The sequence below is a fragment of the Pteronotus mesoamericanus genome, unplaced genomic scaffold, assembly GCF_021234165.1.
Source record: "Pteronotus mesoamericanus isolate MK-2021 breed Mesoamerican mustached bat unplaced genomic scaffold, CSHL_Meso_final contig_20, whole genome shotgun sequence".
Taxonomy (NCBI): domain Eukaryota; kingdom Metazoa; phylum Chordata; class Mammalia; order Chiroptera; family Mormoopidae; genus Pteronotus; species Pteronotus mesoamericanus.
In genome coordinates, this window is record NW_026555085.1 from 61,903,174 (window position 1) to 61,912,300 (window position 9,127).

The 9,127-nt window shown below is 50.8% G+C and overlaps 1 protein-coding gene across 1 annotated transcript in view; it reads right to left on the minus strand.

Moving 5' to 3' along the window:
* The window catches only part of BEND3 (BEN domain containing 3), a 34,625-nt gene extending 27,261 nt beyond the window's left edge, over window positions 1-7,364 (minus strand). Inside the window, exon 1 of the mRNA XM_054568880.1 lies at window positions 7,325-7,364. The gene's annotated coding sequence lies outside the window, so the exon portion shown is untranslated. The remainder of the gene's footprint in view (window positions 1-7,324) is intronic.
* Between the last annotated feature and the right edge of the window lie 1,763 nt (window positions 7,365-9,127).

The window sequence follows — 9,127 nt, forward strand, 5'->3', positions numbered from 1 at the left end:
GGATCACGGCCAACACATGGGAGGACCTGGAGGATGAAGATGGGTCTCTGGAAACTGCTCTCAGAGAGGAGGATGAGTAAATACCAGAAGATAAAAGTAACAGGAAGGAAAGAGCAATCGAACCCCAAGGTCAGAAGATACTACATTAGGGTTTCTATAACAACTCACATCTAGTAAACACAGGCTTCTTGCTGCAGCTGTGCAGAAGACCACCCATGCTTACAACTTTGTGCTCTAGATACAAATAATTTTCAACTTTAACAGATACCTACAAGACTCTTCCTTAGTGGGGTAGAAATGTTAATCCAAGGAAATTCTAGGAGGCAAGTCTACTTCGAAAATAACTTCACCAGTGTTCAAACAGGCATATCTTGATCTTCCTCATCACTTTCAGTTTATAAAGACCTAAACACAAATCTTTCTGTCACAGAGCCTCACACACTTGACAATCACGGTATGTTCTCACCATCACCGAGCCATGTCCAGAAGGGCAAAACGAAGAGCCCAGGCCAGGTCACAGCTGACCTCAGGCTGAGCACAGGCAGGACGCTGGGGTCAGCCTGCTCCTGGTGCAGAGTGAGCCCTGCAAAACCACTCGCCGTAATTACTGATACATTCCACAAAAAGTTGCAAAGAAAATGGAGGGGACAACAAACGGAATGTGACCTGGGCTGAGACCATCCCTGGTCACCCCTGTTGTTTCCATTACACAAAGTTAGGAAGTCAACTTCTACACGTTTTCTCATCACATGACTTCGAAACCTCCACTGACAGAAAGAGCCAAGCATTAAACTAGGTGTCAAGATTCAAAATCAATTGTTCATTACAGGGCTACCCAGTCAATAACAACATCCTTCCAAGTGCAGTGGGGATATCTCAACTACGTAATTAAAAAGGCCATAAAGCAGCTGGAAGAAAATATGCCCAAAGAATGGTAATTACTTCCAATTAGGAAGATTATGGATGATTTTTTTCTTTCTTTCTTTTTTAATTTTTAAAGATTTTATTTATTTATATTTAGAGAGAGGGGAAGGGAGGGAGAAAGGGAGAGAAACATTAATATGTGAGAGAAACATCATCGATTGGCTGCCTCTCGCACACCCCCAACTGGGGACCTGGCCTGCAACCCAGGCATGTGCCCTGACCGGAACTGAACCAGCGACCTTTCACTTTGCAAGACGATGCCCAACCAATGAAGCCAAACCAGTCAGGGCAAAAAAGAAATTTTTAAATGAAGAAAGAAGTATAGTAATCTTAACTCGTCAGGTCACATTCTAAGTTATGTCCACAAACGGAAATGAGTTAGAATGTAAATGTAAAATCAAATCATTAAATTTCAACAACTGACAAACTAGTGAAGGCCTTTCATTTCCTAACTGTCCCTGAATTATTGCCTCTGAAGGTATAAAAAGCTCCTCAGAATGGGGCGAGGGGTGGCTCAGAAGAAAGTCTCAGGTGTGAATATTATCCAGGCTGAGTGTTGAGAGCAGGTCGTTAGAGGGCGTGTGGACAGTAGAGCAGCTTAGTGGCTGGCCAGGGCCTGATGCCTCATCGGCTGAGTCTCTGCATTCTGGATGGCAGACAACTGTTACACGTGGTCCTTTCTTTGGGGTTCTCTTGTGTCTGAGCACCCTGAGAGATGTTCTGACCCCCTCCTTCCATGCAACCTACAAATTGGACCAAACTGGGCCGTTGGAGGCGTGTTCCAGGGGCCCCGGCTCCGGCCAGGGTGCAGCAGCAGGCAGCAGTGGGGCCAGAGAGAGGGTGAGGAGGTCTGCGGGGCAGAGAAGTGGCTGGGCCACAGAGAAAGGAAGGAGCGTAGCAAGGTCACTGGTTAAAAGTAGGTAATAAGGAACCATGCAAGAATCTGACTTAGGGGTAATTTTTCTGGTTAAGAGCTGGGTGCAAGATCACAGCAACATGAGCAGGGGACACCTAGTACAGCAGTTTCTTGGCAAAGGATCATTTGTCTCTTCTCTAAATGTCCCTCAGGTTCCCAAAGGAAAACGTTCTCTAGCGCTGCCCATAGCAGGGGGGGACTGACCTGGGTGCCCCTCTACCAGGTTCTTTTAGAACCTGCCACTCATGTGAGATCAGTCAGACCAAGCCTCTGCTGAGAGCAGCACCGGGCTAATCAGAGGCGCCAGAGGCTTGTGGCGAGTCCAGTGTCACACAGGACAAACAGCAGGCCCAGAAATGGGAAGTACTTGGGCTTCCTGAAACCCCGAGGTTCAAATCCCAGCCAGCTGACTCAGGACTGTGCCCCATTAAATCAGAAACGTCCACTGAGCTTGGGACTCGCCGCTGGGCTGAGGTGCAGGTCCTGGAACGGCTGGCCCCGGCCCTGCAGCCCTGAACCCAGGCCACTTGGAGGCAAATGCTCCTCGTTTCCCAAGTCACACTTCCAGACAGAAAGTGAAGCAAACTCTCACCACTGAAGGAGGTCTCCTTGAGAAGGTGAGCCCCAGAGGATGAATGTGACTGGAACCTGAGACCATGGGGACAGCAGCTGTGTAGCACTGCCACATACAAAAGGTACAGCAGAGAGAACATGCTCCAACCATTTGAAAGGTGTTACTAACAAAACACGCTCAAGGATTTCAAAGTTCCACTAGGGCTTAACTAAACCTTACTTCATCCATTTCTCAACTGTCACACACGATTTGTGATTTTTAAAAACTGATTTCAGAAAGAGAGAGGGAGGGAGGAAAGGGAGGGAGAGAGATCACTTTATTGTTCCACTTATTTATGCATTCACTGGTTGTTTCTAGGATGTGCCCTTACTGGGGACTGAATCTACAACCTTTTTGTATTGGGACAGTACTCTAACCGACTAAGTCAGCCAGCCAGGGCTCAACGGTCACACATGATGTGACTTCCTGACACCTATCTCCTGCAGGTCATGCTGATTTTTAAAAATGAAACAGAGAAAAGAGGACAGCAGCTGACACTCAGGTAGCGCTGGCTCCACGGTATGACAGTTTCACATATTAGCCCACACAATCCTCACAAGGTCCCACGTATTTTGCAGAGAGAGACACTGGGGGCAGGCAATCCATGCCTCACTTGGAGGAGGGTGCTGCAAAGAGCAAGGAGAGGGAGAGGAGTCGGGTGCACTTCAGGCTGCTAGTCTCATCCAGCCTTTCAAGAAGAGCTGGGACACAGTGGGGCATGGCCGTCTCTTCCTGCTGAGCACCCACTGGAGGCTGGCCTCCCATGCAGCAGCAAGCCCACTGACCACATGGTCCCCGGACCACGAAGGCAGGGACTAGTGCAGCTGACCTCTCAGGAAATGGGATTCTCTACTAAACTTTAGAGTCTGGCAGAACAGGGTTCAAACCCTGGCTCCACCGTGAATTAATTTCTAATACCAGGCACTTGCTTATCCACCCAAACCTTGGTTCTGTAAAACGGAGCTGCAGGCACTACCTCATTTCGAGTGAAAACGGCAAAGGAAAAAGTGCCTAGTGCACAACCCTCAGTAAATGTTACCTATTATAAAGCTTTAAAAAAAAAAAAAAATGTTTAAAATGCATCTTATAAGTGACTCTTTTTTAAAACTGCAAAATTAAATGACTTAAAGCTTTTCAAAAGGTTTAAATAACTTTCAAATGAAAGAAACAAAGAAACTGGAAGGGGATGACATCAAATCAAATGCTCTCCCTAAGGAGAGGAAGAATGTTCCCATGCCACTCTCTTGCGGGCCGGTCTCTGGGTCTGCAGGAGCGGCTCGGAGCCTCGGGGCTCTTAGAACCCGGCCCTCTTGGCAGTGGCATCCTGCCCATGGGACTTACAGGACATGTTTGCAATTTGTTTTTATTTTTAGACACATCTGCACATGATGTTTGAAAAACACCAGTCCTCGCAAAACCAGGGCACTTTACCCTGAGTTTTTCTAAAGCTGTAATTGTCATTGCCTTCCTTATTCAGTCAGAGCACAGCCTCATCTCTCAGCGCGCGGCGAAGTACAGCTACACCACCCTGCCTGCCTGTGACTTGGCGTCTTCCCCTTCCGACACTGCATTTTCTGAAAGTGACTTAAACCTGAGGTCTTCCTCAGCAAACAGACGCTATGTATTAGGCGCTCCCTCACCTCACGAAGAGCAACCCCTTTAGATGTCAATGGCAGGAGGCAAAAGACCGTGCTTATAACTTTAACCTTGGCACCCAGAAGCTGGGGCTCAAGGGGGAAAGGAGGGCCGGCACATCCCAGCAGCCACCCATGTGACTGACTGGGCAGTGGTGACTAATTTTCCTAGGAGGTGTAAGCTGAGTTTCCTCTGTACTTCCCACTTTTTCAAGTACGTTGTCTTGTGACCACACAAGCTAATTAGAGTTGGGGCATAATGTGGTGTAAACTAATGCCCACCCCACCCCCAACCTCTATCCTTTGATGTACTAGCTTCATACTCAAACCATCAACCCCCTGCACATAAGATCAGGAAGTGATTTATTCAATTGAGCAATTAATGCCCTTATAGATACTAATGCAACTGTGTCTCATTGGCCAGTAATAACAGAAGATGAGGCAAGAGAAGAGGAAAGGTGGCTGTTGGTAGAAAACAAAATACTGTACTACCAAGAGGGCTGACTGTACATGCTGCAAGTTGGATTAAAAGCGGAGGAAAGGCATGTTACCAGGTGAACTGCTGAGTAAAACCTAGCTCTGAAACAACAATTTGTAAAAGTCTGGTCATTCGGTGACGAACGTAACCGCCACTCTGAGTGAAACAGCACCTCTCCTCTTTGACACACCGAAGGCCTGATGCCAGCATAGAGAGCTCTTAGCTTGGCATGTGCAGGTCACATGTGGCAGCTAGTTCCAGAAACCACAAGAGCTCTGGGCTCAAATAATAATGTTGCAGGAAATACTGGACCTTCAGAAGGGGGAGGAGAGCAACTGTCCAATCTGGAGGGGGAGGAAACCACAAGAACAAGGTGATGTGCATAAAGCACGTTAAAACATCCCTGGTTCTGGCATATGCATTATATGTGACTTTGAATGTGATTTTTTAAAAATTATCACAATCAAATTTACTCTCTGGAGGGGTGTCTAATTCTGTGAAAGGGCACATGTATACCTCCCTATAAGCACCAATGAGAGGACGATACAAAAAAGTTCTATCACCCCAATGATTAATTCTACAAATAATTCCTCCAAACTTTGGCCAATAATAAGCTCAATGAATAATAAGAGTAGCAACCGTAATTCTTCACTTGTCATCAAAATTAAGTGCCAGAAACAAAATACTGCACCCCAACCTCCCATACACTAACACCACAATATTTTTGCTGGTTGGCCGGCAAACTTGATGTGTTTCTACATTGTAAAATTTGAGATGCATGTTGTTTCTATCCTCAGTGCTTCTGGGGCTTTCTGGACAGCTCTAAAGAGTGAGACATTCGGCAGGACATTAAATTTTCACCTAATCAAACCTCTATCATGGTTGATTCCAATTTTTCTCTCCCTGATTATTAGACATTCTGCTATTCCTTTGCTGATGTAAGGGATGCTTAGTAACTTAGAAGTGGCCAAAAGGGAAAGTGTGAGTTAAGTGTGTCAATGGGATACCCTTCAACAGATTGGGATGCTGACTATCTTGCCTGCTGGACCCTAACTGGTCTCTTGCTGTTACTAGTGCTTTGTATGGGGTCGTGGTGATGATGAGGATGTAAAGCCTTTAAATTACTACAACAAGGAGATGGTGCCTCTGGTAAAACCCACATTCGGTGGCAGGAGTTTTTATGTGACAAATTTTAAAGGCTCCATGAATTTCACTTCAAGGGCCAAGCACAGGTAGGTTAACCCACCTACAGTAACAGACGCCCTGACCCCACCTTCCATCTGGAATCTAAGAGGCTCTCCATTCATTAGCAACCGTTTATTGAGCACCTACTATGTTATCAAACAGAGCTAGTGGCTAGGGATGGAAAACTTAAAATACAGAATCTTGCGCAAATCTCATTATTGAGGTTGAGGGAACTGACAGGGTCCTGTATGGTGATTAAAAAGACCAAACTAGGTAGGGATGATTGTTTTTTAAAAAACAACAAAACAAAAGGGATAGGGTCGGGGGTGTGGAGAGAGAAAGAGCCTCCTCCGTCCCTCTTGTTTATATACTGAATCATGCCCGGAGCTCAGTTCCTTGCCTCAGTTTCCTGCACGCTTAGTTTTATGGTAGCCTCCGCACTGCCCCGTGTACGTTAAACACTCCAAAGTTCCTTTAAAAAGGTGAAATCGAACATTTCCGACTCTGAAGTGCTTAGCACTATTCCACGCACCCTTGTTTGGTTAGCTTTGGTGCGTAAAATCCTTCCAGATAGGCCACCTGAGCAATCACTGCTTTTACCTCTGTGAAAACACCTGGTTTAAAAAAAAAAAAAAAAAAAAGTATGTCTCGGTAGATAGGTTTTCATAGGGGTTGCTGCACAACTCACCGATAAGGAGAGGGCAAAGTCTGCGTGGGTAATCACGTTTGCAACAATAGCAAAAGGGGGAGGTTAGGGGCAGCGGCGAACGCCCCAAGCTCCAGTCGCGGCCGCCCGCGAAGGCCTCTCGACAGCCAGGATGCACACCCAAAGCACCCGGGTCCCCTCCAGCTCCCGAGCAGCGGGAACCGCGAACTGCGCCGTGGACGACAGGGAGGGAGCGCTGCGCCCCCTGGCGGCGGGGCCCTTCTCCGCCCGCTCCCGGCGGTAGCCGCCACGAGCCGGCCTCACTCCATTTGTAGACTCCGGAGGCAGCGTCCCTCCGAGCGGCAGCTCCTCTGGCCTCCTGCGCCCCGTTCGGCATCTCCCTACAGTCCCCGCCCCCTGATCCACTCAGACACCCCCTTCTTCACGCCGAAACGTTCTCCGCCGCATCCCGGCCCTGCGCGGGCGCCGAGCCCCCGCGCTCTCCGCAGAGCCTTCCGGCGGGCCCGGCCGCTCCATCGCGGCGCCAGGCAGGGGAGCGGGGCCGGCGCACGGCGCGAGTGGAGCGGGCAGCGGCAGCAGCGCGGACTATTCCACTCCGCGTCTCCCCCACCCCCGCGCGGCGCGCGTGCTCCCGGGGACGCCATGGAGCCGCCGCGTTCCGAGCGGCACAAAGGGGTGCGCGGCACAATGGGCGCGGCGAGCCCGTGGGCGCCGGGCGCTTGCTCGGCCGCACGTTCCTGCGCGGGGGTAGGCGCTCCTCCCGCCGGGCGCGCTCAGGGCAGCCCCCCTTTGCGTCCCCTCCCCTGCTCCCGCCCCCACCCCGGCATGGATGTTGCAGCCACTCTCTAGTCCGTCTGCCCTGGAGCCGCCGCCGCCGCGCAGCCAGCTTGATCCGCCCCGCGCTTACCTGGGACACGAGTTCTGTACTTTGCAGAGCGGGCCCGCGCCGAGTTTGGGCGCCACGTGGGGTGCGGGGTAGCGCAGGTCCGGGGAGCGGGGGACGCGCGCGACGGCCTGGCCGGGGCGGCCCGGGGAGTTCCTGGGGGCGGCGGGCGGGCGCCGTGTATTTTCCCCTCTCTTTGTGTGTGTCCGTGCGCTGCGCTCTCGCGTGACGTGACGGGACTCCGTGTGTCATTTCCGCACAAGGACACAGGAGCCCCCGCCGCATTGGAACCACAACCCCTCCGCCCCCACCCCTGGCCCGCCCCTCCCCCTCAGCGGGGCACACGCGGGACCAGCGGCGGCGCTCGGGCGTGAACGGCCGCGGCGGGGAGCTGGGGCGCGCAATCCGGGGACCCAGGCGGCCCCGCGCGCTCGGCGGGTGCCGCGCTGCTCCACGTGGGCCCGCGCCGGTTGCTCGGGTGTGGGGCGGAGGCCGCTCACCCACGGCGCTCCGGGGCAGCGCTGGCTAACAATGACCCCTGCGCACCGAGTGTTCTTCCCCCCACGAGTCATGTATCTAAAACGTGGTTTCTCAGACCCCAGGAGTTTGACTTGAAAAGCCTCTTTTTTCACTTTTTTTTTTTTTCTTCACGGGACGGCAACTGCGCGGGGGCGTTTCCTCCCCTAGCGCCCGCGCCTCTCCCGAATTCTTGGCATTTCCGCGGATTCCTGGGTTCCCAGGCGGGTGTTCCCGCGCCGAGCTGGGCACAAAGACATCGGGGCGCAGGGACCCCAGTGGCCCTGCAAGCCGGCATGGAGTCAAGGGCCGCTGGAGAGCGACCGGAGCGCTGGGAAACGCTGGCTCTGGCCACTCCCCCAGCGCAGTAGCCGCCCTCTGTTGTGAGCTAGAGAGCTAAAAATCTGTCTCCTACTTGTAACCCGAAGTTTTGAATTTTGAGGCTGCAAAGTGAGAGATTTAGAAGTGCGCGCGCTCACAGACCCACATGCCAGACAAACCCACGGGCTATCTGCACCCAGCGCTTAAAATAGAAAAACACGAGTCACCATCTGAATAAAGGCTGATTCTTGAGACTCCTAACTCCCGCACTGGAGATTTCAACTTGATAAATATAAAGCCTACCCCTCGGGTATTTTCTCGTCTCAGTGACTTGAAGTGGTGGGTGTGGTGGATGAGGGTCAGAGAAGCCCAATCCAACAGTTAAACCACGTTTATATATTAGGCAAACAGCGAGAATGTAATTTAAAAGAAAAAAAGAAAAACAACTTTAATTTGCTTGTCGAAGAACGTATAAGAAAAATGCAAATGATCCCATCTGCTGCTCCCAGCTGACTGGCTGCTAGCGAGGAGGACCATGTGGCCCAGCCCTGCGCGGTCAGTGAATAGGTAGAATAGATTTTAAAATAAGGCATATGCTGGCTGCTCTACTGCCCTGTAGCGGGGAGGGTTTGAATTAACGTATAGTTTTCGATTACCGTATCTTTCTCCAGACCACACCAACTGGGAATTTAGTAATTATGCCATTTCCTCTTCGGGTTTGGGGGAAAAAAACACATACACAGAGGATTATCCGAGATCACTGAGGAACTACATGGGACATTCTCGAACTCTATTTAGATGGCCCATTTTGAGAAGTCAGTACTAATTGCTATGCAAAATTAGCAAGCTGCCAGGAGAACAGAGCTCTGCATCCAGGGGGTGGATTTATAAAAGAATCCATACGTTCTCAGTGTCATTCAAAACAGGATGATGAGAAGAATGGAGCCGAGATAGCAGCCCTTCAAATTCAAAAGGCTTGAGTCGCCCTAT